The following is a 19,860-nucleotide window of genomic DNA, read 5'->3' on the forward strand; positions in this document are numbered from 1 at the left end:
CACAGGAGAGTTGGTGAAATGAGGAAAGGGGAAATTTTCCATTCTCCCAGGGCGAAATTTTCTGGAGTTGGACTAGATTTAAGAACAAGATCTTTAGTAAAAACAGGTAGACGTTGAAGGAGTTACAAGTTTTTTTTACAAAGTTAATTCTAAGTATTACAAGTTTAGGTCTGGGCTTATTTTCTGGACACTGGCTTATGTTGTTTTGCTTCAGTGTAGCTGTGTAGGACTTAATGGGGCTTCATCCTACCTTATGAACAAATAAAAGAGTAATAGTGGAAATAACAAGGCAAATTGGAGTACCAGGTCAAAACGGAGTACCAGGTCAAAACGGAGTACCAGGTCAACACAGAGTACCAGGTCCAGACGAAGTACCAGATCAAGATGGAATTTCAAGTTAGGACGGAGTACCAGGTCAAGACGGAGTACCAGATCAAGATGGAATTTCAAGTTAGGACGGAGTACCAGGTCAAGACGGAGTACCAGATCAAGATGGAATTTCAAGTTAGGACGGAGTACCAGGTCAAGATGGAATTTCAAGTTAAGACGGAGTACCAGGTCAAGACGGAGTACCAGGTCAAGATGGAATTTCAAGTTAGGACGGAGTACCAGGTCAAGATGGAATTTCAAGTTAGGACGGAGTACCAGGTCAAGATGGAATTTCAAGTTAAGACGGAGTACCAGGTCAAGACGGAGTACCAGGTCAAGATGGAATTTCAAGTTAAGACGGAGTACCAGGTCAAGACGGAGTACCAGTTCAAGATGGAATTTCAAGTTAAGACGGAGAACCAGGTCAAGACGAAGTACCAGATCAAGATGGAATTTCAAGTTAAGACGGAGTACCAGGTCAAGATGGAATTCCAAGTCAAGACAGAATGCCAGATTTCAATTAGGTTTCAGATCACAGACTGAAAGACGCACCTCAGGGAGAACCTTAATAACAATGAACTTTCATTACTCCATCACTAGAGTTAGTTACGATCGCAATGTGGCCTCTTATTAAAGGAATAATGCAACTATATTGCCCAGTGAATATAACGTTATTATAACGAAGAGTACATTGGCAGTACCAGACGGCAATAATATAAATATTGATTACTCCAATTGCACAGCAGAGCGAGTGAGTCCCATGGAGATTAAAGTTCAGGATTGCAGCAAGAATTGCCCTGCACCCTGCAGGTGGAGAAACGGCAACAACAACGACAACAAGAGCCTAACTCTGCGCCGATGTTGGAGGCGGCATTGATGGGTGGGAGTGAAGAAGGAGAGCAGGAAGGTAGGCTCACTGTTTGGTCGGGATGCATACTCACGCACATTCCACTCGATCTACTGCACCAGCAACACAAGATGCACCAGCCGGATTATTGCAGCTGGCTGGCTGCAAGTGCATGCGCTCAATGTCCCATTATCGACATACCCAGACAGAGACTGGCACAGCCTTGTTAGGGTGGGAGTTGTTGTTGAATGGAGTGTGGAGGTTACTACCGAGGAACTTCTGCCACTTCCTTGGCTCACCACCACCCCCTCCCTGGCTGGCTAGAGATGACTTTCCGGATGGGTCTACAGCAGCTGTACTTCCTGTTTATTTGCTAGTAATTTCAGCTCCACTTTTGAAGCTCCTCAAGTTAGTTAGCTGAGAGGCTGCTACTCGAGATCTATTCAATTTCTCCCAAAGGGCATTTCGAAAGAAAAAGAAAGAGAGAGAAATGGCAGAAAAAAGTATCCACTACTTGGCTTCCGCCATCAACAACTGCCATCACATTGCTGCGTGGGTGTATGAACTTTGACGCTCCCACTACGTACAATTTCCAGCCAATCATGGAGCTCAGCTAAATCTCAGTCATTTATTCTTCGTTAATCCCCTTTTTTATTTCCTCTCTCTCTCTCTGTCTTCCTCCTCCTCCCTTATTTCCATTTTACAAATTGGATCGATCCTAATCCAGGCCTACGCTTTGCTGCAGCAACCAGCTGGTTGGGATAATCAAGTCACTTTATAATCCTCTGGGAGAACGTTTAAACTATTTTTTCTTCGTATTTCAATTATTAATTTTCATTTTTTCTCATACAAATACAGAAGGTTAAATTGTCGATGGTCCAGTCGCAGGTTTAACCAAAACGATCCTGATATTGCTCTCTTCCGTCCAGCAATCATCTTCCTCCCATTCTCTCAACATACTAATCAATTTTATACTTTCTCTCATCTCTTTCAAGAGAAAGTACTGCGGTCCTGAAAAATTTAAAAAAGCAAGAGCTCGCCGGAACAGGAGCTCATTATAAATCTTAGAGAACCCCCAGACCGTTTTATTGGCAACTATCAGGATTACAGTTCTATCTACACGGCAGTAAAAAATCGGTAAAAATCACAGGATTAATTGTTCTTGACAGAAACTTATACTGTTCCGAACATGTTAAAACTTAAGAACAGATACTACACTTTGATCTTAGCCAAAAGGCCGAGAAGCGACTGAAGTAAGTTATAAGTTATTGTTACAATTTTTAAGTTATAATTTAATTTAGAAGTTTACCTTTTATTTAGTACGATTATTTTTATATTTTGTGATTCATAATTTACCTATAATTATTTTTCTGTTTAAGTTCTGTTTAATTTGTATCTTTTAGTAATTGTTTTGTTTATGCAACTTCTTCTGTATACCTATCTGGTTAAAACAGAATAAATAAATAATAATGTTAAAACTTCAGCGGACGTTAATCTTCTATTTTTGTTGTTGATTGTGGGGAGGGGGGAAGACCATCGTGGAGACCGGAAAACAAAGAAAAACATGATCTAGAAATTGGCGCCCTATGGAGGAACTCCTCCTGGAACTTAGCCCTTAGAATTCTAGGTGTCCTAGAATCTTAGGAGGTAAAAAGATAACACAATTAATGGGAACTCCTCCAAGATGATGTTACAGATATGCTGGAAGGTTACAAAAAACCTGGATTTTTTTTTTTTTTGGTTGCGGTGGTGATTTAACTGGTGGTACATTGAGGTAAGATCCACTATACCGCTGTTTGAAAAACGCCTTTAACGCTTATTGAAGAAGGAGAAGAAGACCATGAACCAGATGATGAAGATGATTTAGAGGAAGATATCGAGGAAAAATGGGAATTCCGGTAAGCAACGTTATTGAAAGGAAGTACAAGTTTTTGGCCTGATGCGACTGCTGGTATAAGGATAGTCCCTACAGATTTTTTCCCTTTTGCTCGGCTAGACTAAGAGATCAGGCATGGATTAGATAAATGGGATAAAATTGATTTGGCAAGAAGTGATCACGTTGTCGTTGGGATGAACAAGAAACAAAGGGACGCATGATCTTGGCATGAGTGCGCTAAGAAGGGGGCTCTAAATGAATCTTAGCCTTTATAGGGTTCCTCTTTGAAGAAAAAGCCATCATAAACTTCTGTAATCGGTTAGGAAAGTAAGGACACCAAATAACGACTGCAGAAGCGATTCTGTCGCGACAAATCTCTGATAGGCTTTCTTGAAAAGGCGGACTGCAAGTCTGGGTATATATTGTATACCTTTTTGTGGTAGTTCGGGTAGTTTTAGGGTATTAAGCCAGCCTCAGCAGAATCTTATAGGGAGTAGGCTTCTAAAAATTTCATAGGACATTCCATTCTGTCCGAGAAATGGTCATGTTGGCGACTAGCTCTTTTTAATATTTAGTAGGCGGTACTAGAGTGATTTTAAATATCTAGGGTCACTTGTTACAAACAATAATGACATAACCGCAGAAATAAAGGCGAGAATAGCGGCAGGAAACAGATGCCTCTTCGCTATTCAAGGCTAAGATAATAGCCTATAAAACAATAATCAAACCCATCGTCACATATGCCAGCGAAACCTGGGTGCTCAGCAAAGAAAGTGAAAAGATACTCGGGGTTTGGGAAAGAAAAGTATTAAGAAAGATATTTAGCCCGAAGTGCGAGGAGAATGGCGACTGGAAAATCAGAAAGAACCACGAATTGATGGAATTGTTTGGAGAACCAAACATAGTCGCCCAAATAAAGAAGGGGAGATTGAGATGGTTGGAACACGTGGAGAGGATGCCTGCGGGAAGGGTGCCCCGAAAACTATTAAATGAAAACCCAGGAGGCAGAAGAATTCAAGGGTGCCCTCGACTTAGATGGCTGGATGATGTAGAGGAAGACCTTCGTCGGGCTGGAATAAGAAGATGGCGCCTTAAGGCCGCAGACCGGAGCGGATGGGACAGTTTGTTGAGGAGGTCCAGATCCTACTTTAAGGACTGTTGCACCAGATAGTGAGTGAGTGAGGCGGTACTAGACTCTATGATCAACAACAAATTGGTCTCAGTACATCAATCGGGTAGGGATGAGCTTGATTTCAGGGGGTATTATCCTGAAAAAGGATGCTGAAGAAAAAGTAGAAGATGAGGTCGACGAAGACTACGATCTTGAGTGGTCAATGCTCATGATGTCGAGATATAGGCTAATCACAATGGATGATTACAAAAAAAAAGCAACCTGTGGCAGTTCCTAAACTACTTATCCCATTCCAAAAATTAGATCCTAAGATTAAAAGGGAAATTAATAATAATTATTTGCTGGAAGGAATTTAGAGTAAAGGAGTAATTAAAATAAATAACTTAAACTGGAAGAAGAAGAATAGTTTGGAAAAATTGGAACGATTACGAGAGGTATTCTAGAGCGGGGCTGAAGAGGAACTAGTTGATGACGTCGTAACCCAACTCTAACGGTGTAAAGTACAGGAAGTGTGGAGAGAAAGAGAGAGGTTAGGAACGGACGACGGCCAGGTTGGGGGGGCGGTGGTTTTAAAACGGAAGCAATTAGTTGGAAATGAAGGCTGACAGGTAAAACTAGTCAAATGTAGCCCGGGATGAAGAAGAAGGCGATGTGCACAGTGAAGGTGGGTAGGTACGAAGAAGAAGAGAGAGGAAGTTGGTGGAGAGATCGATGACCAGCGGTGACGCAATGGCCACCGCGTCACGATTAGGCTATAACATGACGCTCATACATACCTCACCACACACAACGACGACGTCGCGCGATTCATCGCCCACCCATTTTTTTGTTTTGTTTTTTTTAATCGTTGTTCAAAACCTCTGACCAGCGATCCAACAGAGAGCGCTATTATACCGCGTCCGCATCGATCTCACGTTCTTCCTCTGGACCCCATACCAAAATCTCCCTAGTTACCCTGGCTTATAGGCACCAGGTGGTGTTGCTCATAACACCTTTATACGTCATTCGTTATTATACTTCCACCCTACTCAACGTCCTGGGTTCTGTACGACCCACCAACTACCACCGCCTACACAGCGTGAAACATATCTTGGAGTGTCATCATCATCATTCAATTACCCACGCTCTCTCGTATCTACATACCGACATTTCGTTTCCAACGGCTAAGTTTAGGGCTACTACGCTGATCAGTAAAAAAAAAAGAAAAAAAAGGAATAAAATTCTTAACCACCCAACAGAAAATTAAAGAAAACTCAGAAATTACGATCACTCTTCCGGTTTTTGCAACGGTTTCAACAATTTTCATTAATCTTTTACCAGACTCACTGATCTATACTTTTCATTTACATTTATAAAAAAAGAAAATACCTCTCTAGGTGCCACGGTAGCCGAGCGGTTAAGATACTAGACCCGCACTGCTAAGATGTATTGTTGGTTTAGTGGGTTCGATTCCCCAGTGTCTAGGCCTTGGATTTTATTTAATGGTTAATACGAGAAATTTATAGTAAAGTATGTTAGGCGGTTAAGAGACTAGACCCGCAATGCTAAGATGTATTGTTGGTTTAGTGGGTTCGATTCCCAGAGTCTAGGCCTTGGATTTTATTTAATGGTTAATATGAGAAATTTATAGTAAAGTATGTTAGGCGGTTAAGAGACTAGACCCGCAATGCTAAGATGTATTGTTGGTTTAGTGGGTTCGATTCCCAGAGTCTAGGCCTTGGATTTTATTTAATGGTTAATATGAGAAATTTATCGCGTAAATGAATTTTTCCAGGAAAAAGATATAAAACAAAAATGATAGGACTTGTTGTGGCGTTTATTTAAGAAAACTGAAAGCAAAAGGAAAAACAATAAGAATTTAGAAAGAAAAAGAAAGCCCAAATTAGCATTTTCTTGGAAAAAATATTCACTAAAAAAGAAAAAACGTTTTAAGTAATAGTGTTTTCCCAGCTGACCGACTTTGACCGAAAAGAACCGGCCCCCCTAAAACTATTTGCAAAGGTCTGTTTTTGGATTAAGGACAAACAGAATTACACGAAGGTTACTGAGGAAGGTTATAAATATATTCATTTATTTTTTATTTTTTTATTTTCAGCAACCTTGATATGAACATCGAAATATTTTTAGTGTTTTTTTTAATACCATCCCACGTAGAAAATATTTACCAAATAAATTACGATTACGTCTAACTCATAAATAGGTCTCCTAATTATACATATTTGATTCTAAAAATCACATTAAAAAGACTCTTCCCGCCTCCAACTTGATCGAATTTCCGGAAAAATATTTAAAATGTTTCCGCTAAAAGTTTGTAGATTTGTGTGTTTGTAATCACTGTACGAAGTTTAAATAAACTCGCTGGCAGCTGATTGCGAGACAATTTTAAAATACGGGAAAATTCTCTTCGAAAAAGTGGGCACTTCCGGTTGACCAATTTTGACCGGAAACTTTTCTCAATCTCATTCTCTGCTAATGCCTGAGCTAAATATCAAATTTGAACTTCCAGTGACTTTTTGTTTTTAAGTTACGGCGGATATAAAACTGACAGACAGACATACGTACTCTTCACTTAAAGATAAAGTGACCTTGAAACAGATACTTCCGATAAAATCTCAAAATGGAAACTCTGCTCCCCCCTCCCTTGCTAAGTAAGAAAAAGGAAAAAAATAAAAAGGGATGAGAAAAACTAACACAAATAATAGTGAATTATAGATTTTTTTTCAGTTAATAGCAAATCACGAATCACCCTTATTATTGGTAGATTAGGTCAGGAGCGAGGCCACCGGTACGCGGCATTTGCGTGGCCATGGGGCGGGGCGGGGAGGGGGTTTGGAGTCCTGAGAGAGGTTGAGAGAGATGGTGACGTCAACAATGGCGAGCCTAGTGACGACATACATTCAGGTCAAGGTCTGAAACAGTAGCCGCGCGTTCACAACTCTCCAATACACCTTGGCTTGCCCCTATACTGAATCTCTCTCTCTCTCTCTCTATCTCACTCCACTCTCTCAGCATCATGGACCATATCCCACTAACTTCTCTTTGGCCAAACTCAACCTGTCTCCTCTTTAAATCTTACAGAGACGTTCCCAACTATAGTCTGTAGTTTGTTTTAGGCTTACCCTTAAATAAATATTCCCAGGCATACCTAAAGCATCTAAGTCCTCCGACCAACAAACTATACCGCCTAGGCATCGGATATGCTATACCTTATTTTCAATTTTCCTTTACCTTTAGTAAACAGGAAGTGACGTGATCATGCGAACATTTTGTCTTTATACGTATAGAATAGAAATATCCGCTGGAGTGTGGAATGATTCTTCAAGGAAATTTCTACCCCCACTCCTCCACGAGGAAAAAGTCCTAAAACTAATTTCACTTCCTCTTACCATTCAATTGGTAGACTATGGCCCGCAATGCTAAGATGTATTGTTGGTTTAGTAGGTTCGATTCCCGGTGTCTAGGCCTTGGATTTTATTTAATAGTTAATATGAGAAATTTATAGTAAAGTATGTCAGGCGGTTCAAGAGACTAGACCCGCAATGCTTAGATGTATTGTTGGTTTAGTGGGTTCGATTCCCCCGGTCTAGGCCTTGGATTTTATTTAATGGTTAATATGAGAAATTTATAGTAAAGTATGTTTGCTAGTCACCTCCATCCATACTTAATTGGTAGTTAGTTGGACGTAAAGCCTGCCTCACAAAAATAGGCAATTTACTTTAGTTACTTATAGCCATATTCTTTCATGAGTTCACCTTGTAGACAGAACTGCGAGATGTAGTAGCTGATTCATCAGCTGATAAATTCAAAGGAATTTACAGCCGGAAACTTTCAGAGTAGTTTCATCCCCACCACTCTTAACTTCTTCATAAACTCCATTTCTAGGCCAGAGAGTGTAGCAGTAATTAATTCTCCATAATGCAAACGGGTATGTAAATGATTCCCAGAGTAAGTTAGACTTTAGAACTGTAAAGCCCAAACAGTACTCTAAATAAAGCACAATAGAAGTGAAAACATTGCGTGTTACCCATAGTTCATACAAAGTCTTGGGTTCTATGGGCGAGGCGGCGAGGAAGGCAGACTAGTTCGTACGGCAGTTAACTCCACTAACCCCCTCCACCACCACATCACCCTGGCCACTCTGTAACAACTTCCGGAGGCCATAAACAATAACCGCCAAGTTGAACTGAAATAAAATTAACTTTACTAAACCAAACCAACTTCTTACAAATAAATGTATCTTTTATATATATATATATATATATATTTTACTTCCGCTAACCCCTTGTGAGAGGAAGCATCGCAGTCATTAAGCATTTCCGGTTTGGGGGGGGCAACGTGAGTTCGAAAAATAGTTTTCATACATTAGTCTATGCGTCTGTCCCAGTGTTAGATGACGTGGGAGATTATCAGATTCCTTAGAGAATGTGGTTAATGATTAGAGGAGAAGATTCAGATGACCTGCTGGAACATCATTAAAATAAATATAATTATAATATCTAGTTAATTTCATCTTTAAGCTCCAAATAAAGTAGCATTGCTTGATGGTAAATGGTGATTCAGAAAACGGAACATAAAGGAACAAAATCCTCGAGATTTTAAGGCTATCTGTACTAAAGATGCTGTGGAGAAGTTCAGAGTAGTTCTAGACAGTTTATATAATTAAGGAAGAGGATGAATATGACAATGATTGCTGCCGTCTGCAGGATAATTTTGAAAGTTTGACGTTATGCCTAAACGAGTTTAGTTAAGCTCGGTAACTCAGCAACTAACCTGAGAAAACGTCAAACTTAAATCTCACTAAATTAAGTAAATTATCTTGGATACTTTACCAAGATATAAGGAACTTTTATGGATATAAGGAGACCAAATAAAAGTAAGTAAAGTAAAGAAATGCCTATTATTTCAAGTAATGCGAGCTTTACGTTCAACTACCAAATTAGGTACCGTGGACGGAGGCGACTAGCAAACACACTTTACTATAAATTTCTCATATTAACCATTAAATAAAATCCAAGACCTACTAGATACGGGGAATCGAACCTACTAAACCAACAATACATCTTAGCATTGCGGGTCAAGTATCTTAACCGCTCGGCTACCGTGGCGCTTAGGAGTCCAAATAAATGAACCAAATACTGAACAACTTCTAAGCAGTGTGGCAGAACCAAGTTTTCAGGTTATTCTGTAAGCTAACTAAACTTTTCTAAAAGAAAATAGTGAAATTAAAAGAAGGTGGTAGAAGTGGATGGAATGGTGAAAAAGAGATCATCTGAGAAGAACTGAGGTTAGTATTAGAAGAGGTGGCAAAGAGAAATGGTTAATTGGTTCAAGCAATCTGTCCAGGTAGCTAGAATTACCAGTACTGAGGAAAGATTCTGGAGTGGTCTTGTAGACAATAAGTATCCTGCATGATTCCGGCAATCGACTGGACATACATACACACACAGAGGATCAATGTGCGTTATTCCTCTTGGAAGAAAGAAAGCGAACACAAGAAGTCGGATGACCCTGGAATGGAAGAACATTTTTACCAATGGCTGCTGATATCACTTTGGGAAGCTTAAAATGGCCGATCTGCCCAACTCACACTTTCCATTGGTCCAAATTAAAGGAACCACGCCCTTTTATTTTACATTACTAAGGTGCACCACCAGATGTCAGGAAGTATTGTGGTCATGCCAAATTGGCCATTATTGTCCAAGCTGATTGGGTATGGAGGAGATGGCTGAGGATGCGATCAGATCCATTGAGATCTAACCGCAACAAACATAATTCTCCCGCTCCCGAAGCTCCCGTGATAGTAAAGAAATTACCCAATTAAATTCTGGAATAATTTTAACAAGAGGAAAAACATGAACGAGCGAATCGTTCTTTTAACTTTAATTGAATAAATTTTATATTCATATCTGTAGACTCAGCAAAAATGATAATTCCCTAATGCGGGAAACTGCTTAGAGGGGGGACCACTGCCCGCAGGGAAGGGGGCGGCTCTTACAATTAGGTAAATCAGATTAAATCACGACTATACTGCTTAGACTTTGTTTTACTACGTCACTCGTCAATAGATCTGGCAACAATGCCAGTAAATTAAGTGTATTTGAACGATGAAAAACAAAATTTCTAATGTGCTTCTTTAAACCTGGAGTTTTTACTTAAAAAAAAAATATAATTAACTTCCGTATTTGAAGGAAGTATGACGTCAGAGCTTCCTTGGAACCACACTGGGATAATTGTTCTCTCTAATTGAAAGTAATATGATAGACTCCTTCCCCCGAACAGTTTGGCGCTGACTGGCTTAAGTTACACAGAAAACTTAATGAACTTCGTATCAACTCAGAACTACGGTAGACTCATTTAACAGTCATATCTTCGCCGCGTTAGGAGCCACAAAACGGAACTAAAGAGTTGAGCAAAAACTCGCATCTCACGAATCTTACGAAACTAAAATCCCCTCCCTTTTATATTTCTGGTGACCACTCACACGACTTTCTTGTGCCGCAGTGTGCGTAATATTAAATTTTCTTGGAAACTTGGACTTTTTAACTAAATTGATTGCTTGCATGGAAGTTAGACCAATGAAATGAGGTTTTTTTTTGTTTTTTTTTTGCAGGAATTTGATTTGATTAGAGTCCATTTTGATCACAAAACAATGGAAGCCCACGAGGTCTAAAATTTGGACATGCCCAGCTTTGATGTAAAGTGTGATGGAATTCCTTTCGAGTATTTGTTCAGCTTCGTAAATGACGATACGTCGTGGCTCGACCAGGAACCTTCCATTACTCGATCTATGCTCATTCTATAAAAATACAATACAATATATTGCGGTGGATATGTACACAGTAACAGGCTGACATAAAACACAAAAAACCTTTTTTGTTATTCGTATGCAGGTATCTTAAATCGATATTTCTTAAAGAAGCTCAGAATCGAGAATCTAATCGATTACAATACTTTCTTACGAAAAGTAAGTGGAAATAAAAATTGTTTCCTATACGAGAGTACTCATGGGAATGGTCAATTAAGCCGGTATGGAGTCCGATAAGAGCTGGAAAATGATAAAGAACTACAACAGATATTTGAAGAGTAGGAGAAAAAAACTTGGAAATGGTGGGGAGTAGAAGGACTGGTGGTGGGAGAAGAATGAGACTGAATGGTGGTGGGGGTAGAGAAACAGAAAGTGGTGGGGATAGGGTGTGTTAGTGGGCCACCGGGACCCCTCGGCAAGATCGATGTAGCTCGCACACTCAAGCTAGGGTTCGTTCACCCCGTAGTGTGTATATCGCTCGCTCGCTGGCAACTTTGTTCGGACCTAACAATGCTGCCGTTAAAATCCAACTCTGACCTGCTTTATTCAATCAGCGAGCCCTTCCACAGCCTTCTATTTTATCCCCACCATCTCCTTAGAAAACTGCATCTCCCAGTTTTTTTTTTAAGCAAAGTTACAGAAGGAAAAGTTTCCCCAGTTTTCTTACGTTAACCAAAGTCTATTTGTATACAACCAGGATCTAAAGAAAATGGTAGGAGAGCCATATTTGAGAAAAATCACAGGAATCTAACTAACTTCCAGTTGGAGGACCCAATTTGGATGCCAAACCCGATCGAGTATTCGCTTGCGACCAGGGAAAAACGTACCCGAGTAACACGGAAAGAGGAGCCAAATTATTAAGTGAAGGCGCCACGTTTGCCGAACGGTTAAGAGACTAGACCCGCAATGCTAAGATGTATTGTTGGTTTAGTGGGTTCGATTCCCCCGGTGACTAGGCCTTGTATTTTATTTAATTGTTAATATAAGAAATTTATAGTTATGTTAGGCGGTTAAGAGACTAGACCCTCAATGCTAGGATGTACTGTTGGTTTAGTGGGTTCGATTCCCCAGGTCTTAGGCCTTGGATTTTATTTAATGGTTAATATGAGAAATTTATAGTAAACTAAGTTAGGCGGTTAAGAGAGACTAGACCCGCAATGCTGAAAAAATTTATTCAGGCGCAACAGTTTCACGACGGACCCCGATTTCCTATCAGAGGAACAGCTCCGAACAAGAAAAAATGGATAATGTATAATGCGATATTTTCTAATATTATAACCATGTAAATAATAATTACGTTTGCTGAACGAAGGCCTATTTATAAAGCATTAGTTTACATACACCGGAAATAGATGAAACTAACATGGTCGGTCACAAGATATGATGATTACGTCTGCGATGAACTGTGACAAGATCATTCCAATATACGTATATACATTGTAAAGCAAACTATAATTAACTACAGATACAGTTATCGCCAAGCGCATTACTTCAATTAGCGATATCTATCGATCTGTTTAATATTGATTCAACTGGGGCCTAGTGTTGCTAATGTTGCCGAATCCTCGTTGTTCATTTTTTAATATCTAAACCAGAAAAATAATGCGGTAAAAATTTGTTTGCCCCCCCCTAATATAAAATTCATCAGAAAATGAAAAAGTAAGCGATTTCCGGTGAGAAGATTTTATGACTAAGGTAAGCTTCCGGCTGGATTAAGGGCATTTTTTTTCCCAAGTATAGCTTTCTTCCGACCAATTTCTATTCAATTACTTAAATAATTACCTTCTCCTTTGAATTGAATTCAATAAAAGATCAATTAGAGGGCTTACGTCTCTCAGGTAAGTATTACGTAATGTATCCACTAAAATATTAGACAGAAGACTTAGGAACGATTGGGTAGAAGAAGACGAAAAATCGTAGCTCTTTAGACCTGTCGGACTGACTTACCCTACGACGGAAGACGACTATACCAGAGCGATCGTATTAACTGGAAGTTACTGGATGGGTTTTTTTCATTTTTTATGATATTCTGGTCTCCATGGTGACACCTACGATTTCATCCCCTTCGCATTTAGCTCATAAGTGCCACTTCGGTGTAACGCACTGATTTAAAACGTTAATAATGATATTAAGAATTCTAGAAAGAATTTTTTTTTTAATTCTAGGTTTGAAGCAACTGTAAAAGTTGGGCCCTCCCTCGAGAAATGTAACCAGCGGAAGTCATCTGAGTGATCACACCGAATTTGAAAAAAAAAGAGAAAGTTTCTAAGCGGATGTCTTCATTATTCATAGAACGGCCATAGCTTCATAGCTGTTGTCAGAGGCTCTTTATTGACGTATCAGTCAGGGACTAAATTGAAAATTGAATTTAGAAAATTCAACATGATCGTCATACTTCCACTAATTAGTAGAAACCAAGAGAAATAGGGAACAGATTGAACTTTGATCAAAGTTTGTAGATCTTAGAGGAATGTTTGGGGATTTCAACAACTGATTATTAGTTTATTGCATCATTAATGACGTAGCGTTGGATAAACTAGAGATGCCCGTGGTTATTGTTGGGATAGATAAGATGCTGAGTGACGTATTAATCGAAATGAACCCAACCCATTGTTCCTCCAGGACTAGTGAATTCCGCTGAATACCCACACTTACATCCTGTTCTAAGGTCGATAATAAATTTATCTACGTTCGCAGAATAGAACTCCATTTCATCTTGCCGTAAACAAATTATTCCCTTTATTATTCCCTTTCCAAAATTAACCTTAAACAATCTTACGATTAATTTCTCTAAGGTATTTACCTTAAAAGACTTACTAATACCATCATCTGCGGACAGATAAAGAACTCCGGAAACCGGAAAAAATGAATCAGTAAAATGTGTGGTTTTTTTTTTAATTATGGTAATTATTAAAGACTCATCAACTTCTGGAGGTTATTGGCGCCCGGAGCTTTTTTCCAGGGCACTGCCGCGGCCTCCGGACAGTGTTCTCTCGTTACAGACAACACTGTCCATCACCGGACAGTGAGCTGTAAGAAGCTCCTAGGAAGAGAAAATCTAAGGGTCAGCTGCTGGATTCGAACCCGGGACCTCCGCGTGGGAGTCCAGTATGCTAACCTCATAGCTAATCCCTCCCCTTATTATTATTATTATTATTATTATTGCTATTATTTAACCATCAGAAATTAAAAACAACACTGGATTGACAATTTCTTCTTTATTATCGTTGCATTAAATAATTGTAGTGATTATACATTGTTTATTAGGTATTTTTAATGTTCGTTCATCTTGACTTTGTTTATCTTAGAGCAACTATATTCTAAATGTAAAATTGTTTGTACGTCTGATTGTTCGTGTATTTATAGAAGCATTTCCTTCAAGGAAATACGAGACGGATATTTTCTTAATATTTAATGTCTATTAAAAAGGAGAATAGGGTAATTAGAAATATTTTAAATGTATCTCTGTTTCTGCTACTCCTCTGAATACCTTCTGTATTCCCTCTCACACTCTCTCTCTCTCACACACACACCACAGAGAGAGAGAGAGAGAGAGAGAGAGAGAGCCAATGAGAGAGTATTAGAAATTAAACCGCAGATATTAACAAATTTATTGTCTCCTTTAGCGACGACACAGCTAGCATGTAAACATCGTTTAGATATTCTCAAGGTCGACATAAATTTTTAATACAACTAAAAAGAAAAAAAAAAAAAACTAAACTAAACTAAATAAGGCATGTAAATTAAAATTGTAAATATTATTTTCGTCTCACTGTAAATAGAATTGTAAATTAATGATTCACAAATTTATTTAGAAAATCATTTAGAAAAATTCTCATGACACAGTTTTTGAAAAAATAAATTTCTTTGAAACTTAAATTTGGGGGGGGGGAGGAAATAAGTTGGAAACTAAAATATAACGATTTAATAAAGCAATTCCGGTTTAGCTTTTTCATTTCAGTGAGGTGGTAGCGTAGTTTGTGGAAGAATACCCAAAAATCTTCCTGCTCATCTAAAAGAGCCATTTAAATTGGTATCATTTTCGATATAATTTTAATAAAATTTAAATTCATAATAGTTTTACTTCCGGTTCAATAATTACGATCACTTAAATAAAAGGGAAGCATATTAAAATATAGTAAAGTTACAGTATATATAATAAAATAAAATATTGTTCCTCTGTGAAAAACCTTGGTATCACTTTCGATCAAAACCTATCCTGGAAAAACCATGTTTCCCAAATCTCTCGTCGTTCCATCCATATCCTTAAGCAGTTTAATAGTTCCCGTCACCTTTTTCCAATTAAGACCCGGCAATTCCTAGTTTCCTCTCTTATATTCCCCCATTTCGACTATGGTTGGTTAGTGTATGGCGGTCTTTCTGGTGATATTGAGGCTAAGCTTAAGCGCCTCATGAACTGCTTCATAAGATTTATTTTCAGCATTTCCAGAGACTCTCGCATTTCGCACTGCTACGATGAGTTGAAGTGGCTTTTTCCCTGTCTATCGCCGCCAATATTTTTTTTGGCTTCTTTCCTTTTTCAAGTCATCCAGTCTCAAAGGCCTTCCTATATTTTTCAACTCCTTAAGTTTAAATCCTCCATCCATTCCCGTAACACTAGATCTCGCTCATCTGATCTCTATACTCCCTCTCACCGTACCTCATCCTTTGACAAGTCCTTCCTAATACGTGCTACCTCTCTCTGGAACTCCTTGCCTTCATCTGTTCGCCATGCTCCTACCCAATCCATCTTTAAATCCCGTCTATTCAGTTATCTCCTTTCTATTCAGCTTCCTCCGAAATTCTAATTGTTTTAATTTATTTCCTTAATTTCTGCTGTTTTATTATTTTATTTTTACTTTCATTTTCACTTTTGTAAATACTTATTTATTTATTTAATTTCTGTGTAATCACAGGCCAAACTATGAAGGCCTCTATTTGTACCTGTATTTATTCTTAGGGGACAATTGTCCCAGAATAATAAATTTCTTTTCTATTCTATTCTATGTATCGTCAAAAAGTGCACGAAAAAGCGTAACGTTGAAAAACACCCAACTTTGACCATTTTTTTCTCTTTTCATATAAAAGATAAATTTCCCAAATTTTCTTTAAAATATAGGGCAAATCCTCTTTTATAACTGTAATTTTTTGCAACAACCCAGATGTTATAGATTTTGAGAAAAAAGTTGCTGAAAATGAGTCAAAAAACGGCATTTTCAAAAAATTGTTCTTGTTAAGTTTTTTTGTAAACAACGTAGCGCCTAAACGCGTGAACCGATTTTCATGAATGAGGTGTCATTCGATTCGGAATTTTATGTAAATGTGTGCTGTTGGGGGGGTCTCGACGCTGTACATCGAATGGGAGAGGAGTTAGCTCCATGTATGTAAGGCCTTTTCCAAAATTATTTATTACTAATTAATCTGTAAATCTTGTGCCCGATTTGGATAAATATCTGACCAGTTTTGGATTTTCATCCATTATCAGTGGTAGAATAATTGATTTACGAGATGTGGCTATTAAATAACGAGACTGATGCTGCTACAGAAGAACTATGCATGCACCAAATCTTAACGACCGACAGCTGTGCAGCTGCGATTTCTTACGTGTTTGTAGAGAAATCAGTCTGACCGGAACCGTCGTTTGTGTAAGAGGTGTTAGTTTCGTTTTGCCAAAAACATGATACTACACATATAGTAGAGCAACGAATTGTCGTGAAATTTCACATGAAACTGGGTGAAACCGCTACTGAAGCTTATCTTTTATTAAAAGAAGTTTATGGCGATGAATGTTTATCACGTGCGCAAATTTTTGGGTGGTTCAAGCGTTTCCAAGATGGCCGAAAAGATGTTGGAGATGATGACCTGCCCGGGTCGCCCTTCCACGTCCAAACCGATTTGAAAATATCGATTATAATTAATCGAACATTATTACCGTGAGGTGCTTGCTCAACTCCGTGAAAGAGTAAGGAAAAAAAACGACCCGATTTTTGTGGAAGAACAAGTCACCGGGGTTCTCCACCAAGACAACCCGCTGCGCCAGCTCACACTGCATTGTCTGTCAAGACGACGTTTCTAGCCAAGTACAAACATCCCAGTTCCTAGGCCAATCGGCCTGATTCGCCTGACCTGGCCCCATGTGACTTATAGATGTTCACGATTTCAGTCTGTTGAAGCTGTGAAAGAAAAAGCGGCAATCGTCATGCAGGAGCTCACAGAAAAAGACTTCCAGCACTGTTTCAGAACAATGGTAAATTCGCATGGAGCGTTGTAGGGATAGGAGAGGGGTGTATATTGAAGTTGATAATAACTAAATATGTGTAAATTTAAAATAAAAATGTTTTACAGCATCAGTCTGGTTATTTAATAGACACACCTCGTATCTTAGCTTTGTGAGCCTAGTATCTAATCTGATTGGTTACCTAAACATAAAAAGGAAGCGGGAAAGTAAAAAAAAAAAAGGAAGAAATACGATTGCAATACTTCTGTTACCTGTGTAAGAGAATGTAAACATTTAATGATCTGAAATTAAGAAGCGCAGGAACACTGACGTCAACTAAGTATGCTTTGATAGCCTTAAAAAAAAATACGTTTTGCTTTCCTGCTTGTCTGTCTGTATGATCTATGTGTGTGTGAGTGACCTTCACAAGGGAGCAGGATCGCTCAGGGCGATTAGAAGCACGATAGAATAAACTTTGTGCTTATTTTTTTTTTTTTTATGATGGTTTGTAAAGAGAGAAAAATCCTGCTGACAGACAAAGTTAACAATCGATTGTACAGTTCGATTTTTTCCTTTCATTTATTTCGTTTTTGTCATTCTAATTCTCTATATTTTAACCCTAAAGAGTCCCTTTATTTGCGGTATTGCCACGAATGGAAGAAAGAAAAAAACAGAAAAAGGAAAATTTGGAAAAAGAAAATTATGAAAATCCATCATAGAGGATGCGCCACTTTAAAGTGCAGGGCGGAAGGAAATCCCTTAAAGCGTAAGCAGATTTCCGCTAGGTAACTAAAAGAGTATCTTCGTACACACTAAAAAAAACTCACGTAGCACAATATTTGGCATAAATTTCCCACGAATTTTCTCAAGATGGATGGCAATACATTCGGAAAAATATTGCATATTTATCTATTTGTATGCAAGCTGTGCGATGTTTAGATACAAAGAAAAAAACGAAGTGCAAATGGAACGACCAGAAAGGAAAATCTTCTGTAAGGAAAAATAATGGGAAATGCCAATCAGAGTCTTAAGAGGGTAGAAAATATGAGAAGAGCCCACGGGAAACCTGAACCAGTCCACCCCCACCTCGCACCATCTAGTAAACGAACGTAAGAATGAACGCGAAGTATATACAACAAAATGGGGGAACACCAAGTGGTTTGCAGTTCCGTTGCTTGCTGAGTTGACAGCACAGAAGAAGGATTTCCCTGGGAAAAGAGTGTGAGGGAAAGCAACATGCTCTTCTTTAAGTGCTTTTCCGCTACCCATGTGGGAAAACTATCCCATCTTTCTCCTCGGCATTTTCCCCCCGTCCCAAGACATCCGCTCCTTCGAAATCATTTTCTTCTATTTTCTGCGTACACAAAACATCTCTCATATATATATGGGAGGATGCTGTGATAGAATTTTAAAATGGATTTGCTTTTCTCTCTCAACAGATTGCTCTGTTGCTGGGAGCTAGGATGTGTATATTTGAGAGGATGTTTCTAACCCATTTGCTACAAAGATGTTGTCACAAGTGATGCGCTACTATTGACAAGGAAAAATAATAATAGATCGTAGCAAAGTGCAGCAGCTAATGTGCACCTAAGAGACAAATGTTGCAGTAGTTAGCGGTGTCTAAGAGACATTGTTGCAGTAGTTAGCGAATCTAAGAGACATTGTTGCAGTAGTTAGCGGTGTCTAAGAGACATTGTTGCAGTAGTTAGCGGTGTCTAAGAGACAAAAGTTGCAGTAGTTAGCGGTGTCTAAGAGACATTGTTGCAGTAGTTAGCGAATCTAAGAGACATTGTTGCAGTAGTTAGCGGTGTCTAAGAGACATTGTAGCAGTAGTTAGCGGTGTCTAAGAGACATTGTAGCAGTAGTTAGCGGTGTCTAAGAGACATTGTTGCGGTAGTTAGCGGTGTCTAAGAGACATTGTTGCAGTAGTTAGCGGTGTCTAAGAGACAAAAGTTGCAGCAGTTAGCGGTGTCTAAGAGACATTGTTGCAGTAGTTAGCGAATCTAAGAGACATTGTTGCAGTAGTTAGCGGTGTCTAAGAGACATTGTTGCAGTAGTTAGCGGTGTCAAAAAGACATTGTTGCAGTAGTCAGCGAATCTAAGAGACATTGTTTGCAGAGTTAGTGGTGTCTAAGAGATGTAGTTGCAGTAATTAGCGAGTCTAAGAGACATTGTTGCAGCAGTTAGCGAGTCTAAGAGACATTGTTGCAGCAGTTAGCGAGTCTAAGAGACTCTGCAAGTTTACAATACATTCTAAAAAAACAGCTTCAGGGAATAGTCATGAGAGGCTTTAAGCCCGGATTTATTTCAATATCTGTATCAGCTAGTATGATGGGAACAGGCCCATTATAAGATCTTGGATAGCTTAAAGCTTGATCCCATCCAAAGAGTAAAGTTATAGAAATAATCCAGATTACTTGAACTAGCCAAACTGTAATAATCCATTCTATAAAGCTGCAAATCAGATAAGCAGATGTAAGCTTATATAATAAGGGATTGAACATGAACTTCGATAGATGAAAACGCTTTAGTAAAAAAGCATAATTGATTGATAACTTGTAGCTTGGTACTAAAACCATTTATGAAAGCAATAAGCGCTGGGGGCCAGATTGTT

The 19,860-nt window shown here is 38.8% G+C and overlaps 1 protein-coding gene and 1 pseudogene across 8 annotated transcripts in view; both read right to left on the minus strand.

The window, feature by feature from the left end:
• The window catches only part of LOC141450153 (high affinity 3',5'-cyclic-AMP phosphodiesterase 7A-like), a 392,695-nt gene that overhangs the window by 286,454 nt on the left and 86,381 nt on the right, over window positions 1-19,860 (minus strand). The window lies entirely within an intron of this gene.
• On the minus strand, window positions 2,345-2,465 carry LOC141450566 (U2 spliceosomal RNA; annotated as a pseudogene).

This window comes from Rhodnius prolixus, unplaced genomic scaffold (genome assembly GCF_049639745.1).
Source record: "Rhodnius prolixus isolate KJV_2025 unplaced genomic scaffold, Rpr scaffold_2, whole genome shotgun sequence".
Taxonomy (NCBI): domain Eukaryota; kingdom Metazoa; phylum Arthropoda; class Insecta; order Hemiptera; family Reduviidae; genus Rhodnius; species Rhodnius prolixus.